Below are 14,662 nucleotides of genomic sequence, written 5' to 3'. Positions count from 1 at the left end.
TTATGTGTGTACTCTCTTCTGAACCTTATTTTTTTTTAAAACAGTTACAGTATAAATATTACTTCATTACAGTCAATTGAAACCTCATTAATAAGAACACCTTGGTTAAAATTGACTCAATCTTTTGTTCCCCAAGAAAAGAGCCAATTTTTTTTTTAAACGTACACGGCACACACAAAGGATTTCACCACAACCTGGACAATATAAATCACTGATAACAATAAAAAGGGAGCTGTCAATCCCCACAGTGCTCTTGTGGCTGAGGCATAGATTCTAGTCTGCATCTAAGATACTTTGCATTTCATTGTTATATAGAATAGTCAGAATTTAAATAACAGCTTGTGGCAATTATAAAGAGTGCCCATTTCTTCATTTTCCTCAGAATGCATTGATAGTGGGGAGGGTGTTGAATGTGGCACACTAACAAGAAGGGGCTATGTAAGATGACTGTGCAACACTGAAGGTTCAAAGCAAGCAGGCAATTTATCAACAACTCATTAAATCTTTATTTTTTTTAAATTAAAGCATCAGTATTCAAAGCAATTTTAAAAAAAGAATGATGTCCTACAAATATTTCAAAACATTCAACATAGTTAATGCAGTGTCAATGAGCAAACGGAAGAATTGGCCATCTTCAACAGAGAGGCCTCTACTCAGAACAAGCTGTCAAAGTTGGGTTACAAGGTGTGGCCAGTAAAAGGAAACCATTCCACATGCAAGACAATTACATCATAGTTTAAAATGTTTGGGAGGTTTATTATAAGGAAGTGCTCCCTCTGAAATTCAATTCTTAAATGTTATCATTCCCCCTTCTCAAACTCTCCACCATATGTTAGATCCAACATTCAACAATCCTGAGACAGTTTCCACTGCCAAGTTAGTACAGCCTAGCTTCTGTTACATTCCAGCAGTCAGCTTTAGATATTACTCATATTCATTGAATCAGAATATGGTTGGAGCAAAGGCAGTCATTTGGCCCATTGTGACCATACCGTTTTGCTGCAAGAAATACTCACCTACTGCCACTCCCCAGAGCCTTGCAAATTTTCTCTCTTCAGGAGTTGCCCAATTCTCTTCTGAAAGCCACAATGAACCTACCACACTCTCCGCAGATCCTAACCAAACAGGTTTTCACTCATGTCACCATTTCTTCTTTTCAAATCACCCTAAATTGGTGCCATCTAGTCCTTGATGCTCCCAGCAATAAGATCAGTTCATCCCTATTTACTCTACCTTCATGATTTAGAGCACCCCATTCATTAGCTGAGAAGAACACCCCCAGTTTCTCCAATCTATACATGTAGCTGAAGTCTCTCAATCCTGGAATCATTCTCATGAATCATTTTTCTACCCTCACATCTTTTCTAACGCATGGTGTCCAGAAACGGGCAAAAGACTCCATCTGAAGCCAAACCAGTACTTTTTACAGGTTCATCAGTAACTTTGTTGCTTTTGTACGATGTGACCTCATTTATGAAATTCTTGCCTTTGCCTTAGTAGCTGCTTTCTCAACCTGCCATGCCACAGAGTCATCCGCCATAGAGAGTTACAGCACAGAAAAAGACCCTCTGCCTATTGTGTCGGTGTCGGGCAAAAACAACCACCTAATTATTCTAATCTCATTTTCCACAGACTTGATCCATAGAGCTCTATGGCCTGGCATCACAAATGCACATCTAAATACTTCTTAAAGATGATGAAGGTTTTTGTCATTATAGGTCGTGAGTTCCAGATTACCACCACCCTGCAGGTGAAAAGTTGTATTTCTCATATCTACTCTAAACCTTCTCCCTCTTACCTTAAACCTATGCCCCCTGCCCCCTCCCCGGTCATTGATCCTACCATTTTTAATGATCTTTAATAAACCACCAAGTTCTATAACGGTGGGAAGGCAGATCAGTTTGAGGTGGCAGGTGGCTCTCGAAATGCACTGGATCTTACTTGCTTCCAAAGTGCTCTGCTGCCAACCTTTTGTCCACCAGTGCAATTCAATACCGGGACATCACAGCTGAGACAGGACAGCCAAGAGAGATGCCTGCACTACTGGGGAATCCAGGAGAACGCTCCTACCTTTGAACAGCAGTGTGAATGAAGGGAGAAACCAGCCAGAAATGAATTGAGAAAACAAGCCTTGGTACTCTGTTTTGAGCTGAACAGTTGTCATGGTCATGCACATTAGGGCTATCAGCTGTGCGGGCTATGAGCCACAGTATATAAAAATGTCAGTGCTGCAGTAATTAAGAGGCACAGGCTAGCTACTGAGTGATAAGCTTTCTTTTCATCAGGCTACAATGAAAGAGTCCATCAGAGCAGCAACGGGTTATTAACATGTTTTTTTTTAATGATATATTTCGCTTTCCATTAAACAGCTCAGTTAACGCATAGTCACCAAAAAACAATGGAGGTGTGAAGCCAGATATGAACAACCTGACTGCTTCAATCAACCAAAGTTTAGGGTCATTGCTGTGTTCCTGTGAGGTGGTTCTTTCTGTGGTCTTTCTCAATGATTTTACCTGTGTTGTGTTTCCTAACATTTTCCAGACCATCAAGTTGTTCCATATAAATTTGTACATTAAGTTAGTGGTGTGATACCAAAGCTGGCAATATATATTAGACTCTTTCCTCCGTAACAAGGAGTCATCAATTTAAACTGGTCACAAAGAGAGCAAGGAAGGTGGCTTGGAAAAAAAGTTTTATGCAAAGGATATTTGATTGCTTTGCCATCAGAAGGAATTAAGACAGGAACAAAATCTTTTAGGGGAATACTGAAGAAATATTTGAAGCAGAGAGAGAGCTACAGGGAAAGCACAGGCCAGTAGAGTTAGTTTTGGACTGTTCCAATTGAATGACCTCCTGTGCTATAAATCTTTACAAAATTGCATTACACAATCTCACTATTGCAAGGCCTAACAACATGTGCCTGGGGGACTGAAGTCTGTTGGGGATGGGGGTGTATGGGGGTAAAGATCGTGTAAACAACCTTGTGGCCACGTCATGTTCAGCTTTAAATGGTTCATGGACAATAATGATATGCTTCTCTCAAAATGCCCTTAGAACAACCAACAGCCAATATTCACTCCAGATTACACCATTTCAAATAGTCTTTGTGGGTTTAGCAACACTGACACGGCAAAAATCACAGTAGGCAAATTAAGGCCAGGCCAGAAGAAGGTCCTTTGCTTGATTGACATCGCCTGATTGTAATATAATTTCTCGACAAATTCTCTTCTATAACTTCTCTGTATGTTTTCATCTTCAAATCCTTACCTCGAATGTTCTAACTAGCTGTTGGTCATAAGGTTAGCTGGACACGATAACAATTTGAAATTCGTAGGACTACGGCTGCACCTCTCTGCAATCCCAGAGAAATGGTTCTGTGCTATTCTGCTCCTAATAAAGAATACATGATCACAGAGAAGCTTTGGATTGGAGATAGGATTGCAAAGCCATTGGCAGTCTTAGCACCTAACCTAACGCTTCATAGAAGTAGCATCACAGACATCTCCTCACTCCTAAGCATATTATTTGTGTGTACCCTGTAGATGTACGTATGGGGTTATGTCACAACTATGTAATACAGCAAATAATCCAGGTGTCTCGGCTAATAATCTAGAAAATGTGGATTTATTTCCAACTGTGGTTTTGTAAATTTTTAGTGTTTTACTGGTAGTTTTAAAAATCTGAAAATTAAAAGTGTTATCAGTAAAAATGACCAGGAACTTTTCAAACTGATCTAAATTTTTGACTGGGTTCCTTAATACCTTTAGTCAAATTAATCTGTTTCCCTTAGCTGGTTTGGCCCACATATGTTTCTAGTCCCAGACCATTATTAATGGGCCTAGGAAGGCACCCAGTTCATCCAATTCCTACTTAGAAGATGACCCACCAACACTCAACTGGAAAAGGACAATAAATGCTAGTTCCTCCACAACTCCAGAGAAGATAAATTTAAACAAAGGAATGCAACTCATGTGCAAACAGAGTAAGTCCTTGCTGAGCATTCAAAATTAGTTCCTGGAAAACTCAACATTAAATGAAACATAATTTCCCATACACACAATGTTATAACTAGGGGTTACATTCATGGAGGAGGGTGTGGGGTACACATTCCCATAAAAATAAGTACACTGACAATATAAAGTTAGGAAATCGTATAGAACGTCAACAATAAATTTGTCTTTCCGTGAAAAAGCTACAACAACCAAGTTTAAGTAGTCACCAAGCTGTGAAACCTTGAAATTAGGTAAATGAATGAACAGTGATGGATTTGGATTTTATAGGAGGTTAGGTTGACATTTTGGTTAGATGTTGTAAGGGGTTCTTTGCATTGTTGGCGTACAAGTTGGGGGGGGTCACATACTCTATCCATTTATACAGTAGAACATAGAACATTACAACACAGTACAGGCCCTTTGGCCCTTGATGTTGTGCTGACCTATGAAACCGATCTGAAACCAATCTAACCTACAGGATTCCATTCTCGTCCATATGTCTATCCAATGACCATTTAAATGCCGTTAAAGTTGACAAGTCTACTACTGTTGCAGGCAGTGTGTTCCACGCTCCTGAGTAAAGAAACCACCTCTGACATCTGTCCAATATCTACCACACCTTAATTTAAAGCTATGTCCTCTTGTGCTTGCCATCACCATCCGAGGAAAAACGCTCTCACTGTTCTCCCAATCCAACCCTCTGATTATCCTATATGTCTCAATTAAGTCACCTCTCAGCCTTCTTCTCTCTAATAAAAACAGCCTCAAGTCCCTCAGCCTTTCCTCATAAGACCTTCCCTCCAGACCAGGCAACATCCCAGTAAATCTCCTCTGAATCTTTTCCAAAGCTTCCACATCCTTCCTGTAATGCGGTGATTAGAACTGTACACAATACTCCAAGTGCGGCCGCACCAGAGTTTGTTCCAGCTGCAGCATGACCTCATGGTTCTGAAACTCGATCCCTCTACTAATAAAAGCTAACACACCATACGCTTTCTTAACAACCCTATCAACCTGGGTGGCAACTTTTAGGAATCTGTGTACATGGACACCAAGACCCTTCTGCTCATCTACACTACCAACAATCTTACACAACACCAGGTTACAGTCAAACAGGTTTATTTGGAAGCAGTAGCTTTCAGAGCACCGCTACTTCATCAGGTTGACAACCACCTGATGAAGGAGCAGTGCTCTGAAAGCTAGTGCTTCCAAAGAAACCGGTTGGACAGTAACCTGGTGTTGTGTGATTTTTACCTTTTTCCATCCCAGTCCAACACTGGCACCTCCAAGTCAAGAATCTTATCAGTAATACAGTACTCTGCATTCCTCTTGCTCCTTCCAAAGTGAATCACCTCACGCTTTTCTGAATTAAACTCCATTAGCCACCTCTCAGCCCAGCTCTGCAGCTTATCCATGTCTCGCTGTAACCTACACATCCATCGTCACTATTCACCATTCTACTGATCTTAATGTCATCCGCAAATTTACTAACCCATCCTTCTAAGCTCTCATCCAGGTCGTTCATAAAAATGACAAACAACAGTGGACTCAAAACAGACCCTTGTGGTGCACCACTAGTAAATGAACTCCAGGATGAACATTTCCCATCAACCACCACCTTATTTCAGCTAGCCAATTTCTGATCCAAACTACTAAAGCACCCTAAATCCCATGCCTCCGTATTTTGTGCAATAGCCTTTCATGGGGAACCTTATTGAACACCTTGCTGAAATCCATATACACATCAACCGCTTCACCATCATCCACCTATTTGGTCACCTTCTCAAAGAACTCAAAAAGGTTTCTGAGGCACAACCTACCCTTCACAAAACCATGTTGACTATCCCTAATCAGCCTATTCCTTTCTAGATGATTATAAATCCTATCTCTTATCACCTTTTCCAACACTTTACCCACAACCGAAGTAAGGCTCACTGGTCTATAATTACCAGGGTTGTCTCGATTCCCCTTCTTGAGCAAGGGAACAACAATTGCTGTCTTTCAGTCTTCTGGCACTATTCCTGTAAACAATGTCAACATAAAGATCAAAGCCAAAGGCTTGGCAATGTCCTCCCTGGCTTCCCTGACAATCCTAGGATAAATCCCATCAGGGGACTTATCTATTTTTACACTTTCTAGAATTGCTAACGACTCCTCCTTGTGAACCTCAATCCCATCTAGTCTAGTAGCCTGTACCTCAGTATTCTCTTCGACAGCATTGTCTTTTTCTAGTGTGAGTACTGACGAAAAATATTCATTTGGCGCTTCCCCAATCTCCTCAGACTCCACACACAACTTCCCACTACTATCCTTGACTGGACCTAATCTTACTCTTGTTATTCTACAGGTATATCAGGAAGAAAAGAAAGCCAACGACTTCTCATGTCCCCTCCTGGTTGTTAACTCTTTCTTTAGATTTTTCCTGGCTAACCTGTAACTCTCAAGCACCCTAACTGAGCGTTCACATCTCATCCTAACATAAGCCTTCTTCCTCTTGACAAGAGATTCAACTTCCTTATTAAACCATGGCTCCCTCGTTCGACAACTTCCTCCCTACCTGATCAGTACATACTTATCAAGGAACCGCAGTAGATGTTCCTTGAATAAGGTCCACATTTCAATTGTGCCCATCCCCTGCAGCTTCCTTCCCCATCCTATGCATCCTAAATCTTGCCTAAGCGCATCGTAATTGCCTTTCCCCTAGCTACAACTCTTGGCCTGTGGTATCCACCTATCCCTTCCATCGCTAAAATAAACATAACCAAATTGTGGTCACTATCACCAAAGTGCTCACCTACCTCCAAATCTAACACCTGGCTAATGTGGCCTCGCCCCTTGTTGGCCTGGCTACATGCTATGTCAGTAAACCCTCCTGCACACACTGGACAAACACTGACCCATTTAAAGTATTTGAACTATAGTAATCCCAGTCAATATTTGGAAAGTTAAAGTCCCCCATAACAAGTACCCTGTCACTCTTGCTCCTATCCAGAATTATCTTTTCTATCCTTTCCTCTACATCTCTAGAACTATTCAGCAGCCTATAGAAAACTCCCAACGGGATGACCTCTTCTTTCCTGTTTCTAACCTCAGCCCATATTACCTCAGTAGAAGGCAGTGAGTATGTAACCTGTTGTCTTTATTTAGTAGGACAACAGGAAACCAAGACAAAACTATTCTCAGCACATTTAAAAATCTGCTTCCAGTCCTTCTAAGACCTGATACACCCTCCCTGTTTTCCACCCACCTTCAACTCTCACACAGGTTTACACAGGACTGTCTAGACACTTCAGTTCAGACGCAGAAATAACATTAGCATGTAACAGCAACAATACAACAGGAATGCAGAATATTAATTGGACAGCAATGTTAATGCAAAATGATGCTGCTTGGGACAACACTAAGCAAGGCCTTCCCATGTTGACTAAACAAACATCTAACACCCAAAGAGCTACAACTTACAAAACAATCAAAAATAAACGGCCTTTCATGCTTTTCATTTCACCAACATGGAAAGGTTCATGTATTTTTGCAAGCACCTTGCAGGAATGAATATTGAGATCAGTGTCTATAACATTTTTTTAACTTACTAATCAGAAATGCAATTAGCCACATCTGGATTCTCAATTAGCCGCATGTGGCTAGTATCTAATGTACTGGACAACGCAGCAGTAAATCAGCTAATGAGTGCAATATTTCCAGGGACTGGGGAAATAGCCTGTGGGCTCAACCAGCAGCACCCTTTTCTGCCCTCCTTCCAAGGCATGTGGACAGCATGGATGTGACCGGGCAAGCAATATGCAAATTTAAACAAAAACACATATCAAGTAGATGGCATCAATGTGCAAATCTCTTTTAATGCATCTGCCTCAATGAACAATGAGACTGTTAAGTGAGGAAAGCTGCTGTGGACACATACTTTTCTACCAGCCTAAGGCCAGGATCAGTATTAAACTGTAGAACTGCACTGTTGACACTACAAAACAACACAAATAAAATCAGTAATCATGAATCAGGAACACAGCTTAACTGCAAAAAAGGGCAGAACTTAGAATGCTTCCAATGTCAGTTTGTTTTAGTGTTTCTTTTGATCCACTGAGTTGCTTATTAAATCATTAATGGCTTTGAAAGTGACACCACAATTGTGAGTTGAATATGGATTAATAAGCACATTATCCAGCAGAGCTGTGCTCATTTACTTCAGACACTGCAACAGAAAATATTTTTTAAAAACTCAGAATATGGCAGGACAGGGAAACTATGAAGCTTGACCAAGCAATGACAAAGAACTGGAGTATCTTCCTTATTTCAGAATTTCCTTTGGCTTTTGAATTACTCAGTTGAACCAATACTTATCCCTGACCAGCATCATTAAATCACAAATCATCTGCTGTTGTGGGAGCTTGCTGTACACAAATTACGACCAAATTTCTTTCATTTCAACAGTGGCAAAACTTCAGAAGTATGTCACTGACCAGAAAGATTTTGGGACTTCTGAGGTCATGAAAGGTGCTATCTAAGTGCAAACATTTATTTCTTTAGCCTAGCAACCGAGCCACTGTATTTAAATATCTGAAGATTATTGCATTGTGCAGGTGCCATAAGGCATTTTCTGCTCGGAAATTTCTACTGAACATCAGTGAATGATTTAAATTCCTACCTTCCCTTCTTTCCATGCACTTTATAAACTTGCTCCTAAGTTCTTTTTAAAAGTGGTAACTTTTAGTCACGAATGAATAGGTGTTAAGTTAGCATTCCTCAGTTCATTTTTAAAAATTAAACAATTATTTGGCATCAAATCTACATGGCAGTTTTGATCTTGATTCGATGGTTTCCCCAATCCTACTTTCCAAACCCTTTGCGCAAGTTTGGATAGGGCAATATTTGGTCAGACTACCGGACCCCAGTGCACCAGGTTAGAGAGGGGCAAAGGGCTCCATCAAAACCCCTATTAATTAGTGTTCCACAAACAGTGTTACCTAGCAGAACATCAGCAAACATTCAACTCACTGTGGACCACTGCTTACAGTTTATAGCAGGTGAATACAGGAAACCTAACCAACATTAAGATTTCTCAAATCTGGCCAGTTTAAGATTTGGTTTCTGTTCAGCCCTATCTTTCTCCAAATTTACATAATGCTTCAAGCCATTTAGTACAGCCCTCACCACTAATAACACTGTCTGAGATCTTGGAGCCACTACCATGCCACAGGTTACTAAGAGTCAGTAGCCAGCAGCTCACTGTTCTGGATAATGCAATAGGAATTCAAAATTAGCCAAAATGTTTTATAATCACACCCTCTGGAAATGAGTCAATATTAACCACACATTCAAAAAAGCACTCATACTGCATCAAGACATCATTTTGATTTCCCACCCTGTCCACCTTTATGGCCTTTTGGAAAAAGTCCAATGCACACTGAATTACATGGGCGGTTTAGCCATTCACTAGCAACCTGCTGTAGACTGCTCGAAACTTCATTCCTACATTATGAAACTTAATTCCTAAGTTACACAACAGTGGCTAGACTTCAAAAAGTACTTAATTAGCTGTAAAGAACTTAGGGCGTACTGAGGCAGTGAAGGGCTCTCCATCATCAAGGTTTGTCTCTGTATTGCACTGTCAGCGACAATTTCTCAACTGGATTTGCACTGGCAGTGCAAAGTAAAAGATAAATAACTACATACTAATAAAAAAAATGTTCTGTTCTGCAGGAGGAATTGATTATCGCAGAGTCCAGATTCAAGGGGTGCTAACAGTACTCTGCTATATCACACCCAACATCCATTATTGTTGACACTCGTCTTTGCCATTACCTCTCCCCCAAACAGCCACAGTTTTTTTAGACCTTTCTAGAAACTGAACATCTGTGGAGTTAAGGAGAGGACTTCAGAAGTGGAGTCCATTCCTTTCAGAGACCCAACAATGCCTCAGCAGGCACCAATGAATAGTACGCTGCATCAACAAAAACAGCATATTTTGTTCCTCCTGGTTCAGAGCGTAGTGTTGAAGCAAACTGAGGTGACTCTACTGTCTTCTTTGTGAGGAGGGAACAATCCCTGCCCTACCAATCTGCAAGTGGTTCAGTCACTGACTAGGTAACGGGAGGGGGTGAATGGCATGGATTCAGTCCATATAGCACTCAATCCACGCAGCATTTTACTTTTTTACCCTAATGAAGTAGCCATCACTGGGAGGATTACTGTGTGCTTAACATGGTACGCTAAGTGGAGTGTGGCACTGCATGGGTGGCAAAATACCTAAGAAGATGCCCAAGATTAGAAGCTTTGTTCTCACTGTTCCCTCAGCTGCCAGATGGATAGAAAACTCTTTGTAATGGAGTAGGAAGAAACCTGCACATTGAAATTCGTCATTGCTTCGACGGGATGCTGAAGCAGGTATGCCTACTGTTCACCAATACCTGCAGCATACAAGGTACAGAAGATAACTTGTCACATGGGATAAAATATGACATGCAATACATTGCCTAGAAATGCAGTAACTTCAGAAAGGGAACTGGACGATGTTTGAAAAGAATAAAATGTGTTGGCTTATTGGACAGGAACAAGAATCCCTACAGTTTGGAAACAAGCCATTTGGCCCAACAAGTCCACACCTACTCTTAGAAGAGCATCCCACCAAGACTCACCCCAAATACCTTATCCCTGCATTTCCCCATGGCTAATCCACCTAACCTACACATTACTAGACACTATGGGCAATTTAATATGGTCCAATCCAACTCACCTACACATCTTTAGACTGTGGGAAGAAACCAGAACACCCAAAGGAGGCCCCCACAGACAAGGGGAGAATGTGCAAACTCCACACAGGCAGTCGCCTGAGGATGGAATCAAATCCGGGTCCCTGATGCTGTGAGGCAGCAGTGCTAACCAATGAGCTACTGTGCCACCCACAAGGAGTAGGATTAATTAGATTGCTCTTTCAAAGGACCAGCAGAGGCTCAATGGGCCAAATGGACTTTTTTTTCTGTGTTGTAGGATTCCTAAGAAACAAAACACAAACAACCACATTAAATACAAAACATCAACAGGAAACACTATTATTTTCAGAATACTCCCTTTTCTTTCTTTTTGGGATCTAATTTCAACTCATGACCTCCCATTTTCCTAAAGGCCTTTGTAAATAATAATATACTTGTGAAGTGGAATCACTGTTGAGGTGTAGGGAACCCCAGCTTTGGATTTGCACAGCAAATTCAGCAAAAACATTTCGATAATGAGCAATTTTCTTCTGGTGATGTTGGCCCCAAAGGATAAATGTGGCTGGGACACCACTTCTCCCCACACTATATTCTGTCAAAGGAGATAGTTTATACCTCACTGAACTTATTCTTGGGGTAGTGAGTAGACTGATACGTACTTGAGAGACCTATCAGATTTTAAAACCCAAAATCCTTTAACTACACCCCACATCCCACACCCACCAAAAGAAATCAACAACATGGGGTAAAACTGTCATTGTGTAATTTAAGAACACAATGTAAACAATTTTTCTCACAAAGAAAGAAGTATTAAGTCTCATTTGTGACACGAATAATTATACTAATGCTATTCAGTGACACATACATCCCTGGAATACATGCAGAAAACAAACAGAACACTGACAGCAATCTGTGTAACCAACGAATAGAAGCAAAATTTAATTTTGTTTTAAACATAGAAAGACCTTCTCTTTGCATTTCAGTGGAGAATGCTCTCAAATAAACACGGAAAAATTGCACTGCAAAATGTTTTCATTTTCGAGTGAATCATTGGCTATAATTAGTGTGACCAGTCTAATAAAACCATTACAAAATGGAGGTCAACTAGCTCTTAGAACTGTTAATTTTAATTTAAATGTATTCATCATTTGCTCTTAATGGCCTCATTCTGTGAACAGCGCTTTAATAAATATTGCCGAATTACAGGTTAAATAGCTAAATTAAATTATTGCAATTACAACACACAGCAATTGAATGGGGTTTACCTTTCTCTATTTAAAGGGGAGGGTGGGAATTTAAATTGACAGAGATTTCTGAATAGTTCTATGTGATCGCTACTGTAATATCAGCTGTGCCTTGAAGTTCTTGAAAAATCAGTAAATAGATACTGCACAGCTTACCAACTCTGGACAGTATTCTAAGGCAGACCCCAGCAGACCTCTACAATGGCCATTGCGTCTTCAGCAAAAGTACAGGGATACCGTCTCTGACATTATTTTATTTTAATCTTTCATAGAACATAAGCATCTCTAGCAGAGACAGCATTCGTTATCCATCCCCAACTGCCCTCAAGTGGTAAACCGCATTCTTAAGCAACTCCAATCTTTTCATTGCAAACCATCCCCTACCTTGTAACACTATAGAGAAATTTATATCATCCCAACACAGCTGAAATGCCAATCACCTCCTTCACCTAGCATTTGCCAACCCAGTGAAGTGTATCTCTGGACTGTACAGCATTTAAAGCACAGAAACAGGTTATTTTAACTTGCTGGTCTGTACTATTGGATACACGCTACAGAGGTTTCTTCCGATCTTAATTCAGTAAATGCTAGGGTGAGGAGAGATTTAATCAAGGCTATTTAATTCTTTTTTTGATTTTAGCTCACATCACGGGTGCTGTAATTTGCCTGTCCATTTCTGGTGGGTAGGGATGGGATAAAGGGCTAGGCTTGCTACACATGAACATTATCTAGGGGTATTTGCTGAAAATTGTACCTCCATGTGCACACACATGCATCAGGTAAGGTTGGAAGCTTGCTGGCTTGTTGAAGCCCTCCTGTATCAAACAGTATCACAATCTCTGTTCATACTCCATGTAGCAAAGGTGTACTAGGTGTTGGGGCACCATTACTGATCAATAAAAACAATTCTAAAGTCAAATTGACAACAGTCAGTCATTCTCTCATATACAACTTGAACACCACAGCAAATGTTGTGCAAGTTTTTCGATTTGCACTCATCAGGACAAATCCAAGAATGCCAAATTTCAAATAATCACAACTGACAGCATATATGCACCCAAGAACCCATTTACTGGGATTCCAAAATCAAATTCAGATCACCAAGCCTCCTAATTCTTGATGAACATGCGCAGATAATCGAGAATAACTTAAGTCAATGTGCGCACCTTGGACATGGAAAGGGGATCAAGAATGAAAAATACCCTGCCCAAAAAAGGCAATGATGAGGTTTACCTCCTCCTATGGACAGAACAGAGAAGCAGCAATAGGCCATTCAGCCCATCAAAGTTGTTCTACCTTTCAATTAGATTATGGCTGATCTGTATTTCAATTGCATTTACCAGATTTAGTTTCACATCCCACAATATCATTACCAACAAATACCCATGGAAAGGACAGAGTTACGTAATAATTTTTCTTTCAAAATTTACCTTTTGTTTACATTTCCCACCACTTATCAAGCACTGCCACTAGAAAGAGAAAAGTGCAATTCAATCCAGTGGAAACCTCTTTGATACTCAGGTATTATCCAATGAGGGTCACAGAGTCATACACAATGGAAACAGACCTTTCAGTCCAACCAGTCCATGCTGACCATAATCCTCAACTAAATTAGTCCCAGCTGCCTGCACCTATCCCTCCAACATTTATTATTCCTGTACTAACCCAAATGCCATTTCAACATTGTAACTGTACTCATATCAACCACTAACTCTGGAAGTTAATTCCATAAACAAACCATTCTCTGTGTAAAAACTTGCTCCTTATGTCTTTCTTAAAACTTTCTCCACTCACCTTAAAAATATGCCCCAAGACTTGAAATCCCCCACCCTAAGGAAAAGACACCTGCCATTCACCTTATCATACCCCTCATTATTTTGTAAACCTCTACAAGGTCACTCCTCAACCTCCTACGCTCGAGTGAAAAAAATAACACAACTTAAACATAAAATTACAGCTAATTCTCCCCTCTCTATTATACAGAATCCACTGCCTCAGTTTAGCACCTTTTGTTTCCATTTCACAATTCTTTAGTAATTGGAGCATTGCGCGTGGTATGGGCACAATTGTAATGAAATTGCTATTCCAGGACAGTACCTCCCATTTAATTCTACAGCAGTCAATTGTGTACTCATTTAATTGCATAAAGTGTCTCAAGTCTCTAATTTTTCTTCCATTTTCCTTGTATCAGTAACATTATTACTCAAATTGACTCACATGTGTAAAATGTGTGTTTACACACCAAATTCTGCCTTTGGATTGAATTCCATCAGCTTATTCACATCTTCCACCACCGTCTCCTCCATCTAACCAATATCAATCAGAAGTAATAATGATGTTTCAGAGAACTCTGAGGAACATGCCACCAAAAATACACATGCAAAAACTAACTGAAAACTGAAGTAATTCTGAGCATCCCCATTCAAAACAGCCACCATGTGTGTTGACCAAACTACTATGACAAGTCTTTTCCCATCCTTCTGAAGGCCACGTTCCGTGGACAGGTGGCGGTTACACGAGCAAGGATTCCCATATCTGAATGGCAGATGCAGCAAGTGGACGTTTTTCACACATGAACTGGGATCAGAACTATCAAGCTATCTGCTGTTTGGGTACAGAGACATGGCAGCAGGGGGAAACAAAGGATGAATGAGAGATTCTGCTGTGGACAGGAACATACTTAGCATTTAAATATCAGTGT

General features: G+C 40.4%; 1 protein-coding gene across 9 annotated transcripts in view; it reads right to left on the bottom strand.

The window, feature by feature from the left end:
• Positions 1–14,662, bottom strand: part of bcl11ba (BCL11 transcription factor B a) — a 168,248-nt gene that overhangs the window by 44,486 nt on the left and 109,100 nt on the right. Inside the window, exon 1 of one of the 9 annotated variants that reach the window (XM_087989665.1) lies at positions 10,741–10,759. The exons of the other annotated variants lie outside the window; for them this stretch is intronic. The gene's annotated coding sequence lies outside the window, so the exon portion shown is untranslated. Of the gene's footprint in view, positions 1–10,740; positions 10,760–14,662 lie in introns of those variants that run through there. 9 annotated transcript variants of the gene reach the window in all.

This window comes from Chiloscyllium plagiosum, unplaced genomic scaffold (genome assembly GCF_037043375.1).
Source record: "Chiloscyllium plagiosum isolate Xiang-an unplaced genomic scaffold, Cpla_swu_hap1 HiC_scaffold_8, whole genome shotgun sequence".
In the NCBI taxonomy this organism is placed as follows: Eukaryota; Metazoa; Chordata; class Chondrichthyes; order Orectolobiformes; family Hemiscylliidae; genus Chiloscyllium; species Chiloscyllium plagiosum.
This window is presented reverse-complemented; position numbering and strand designations above follow the sequence as displayed.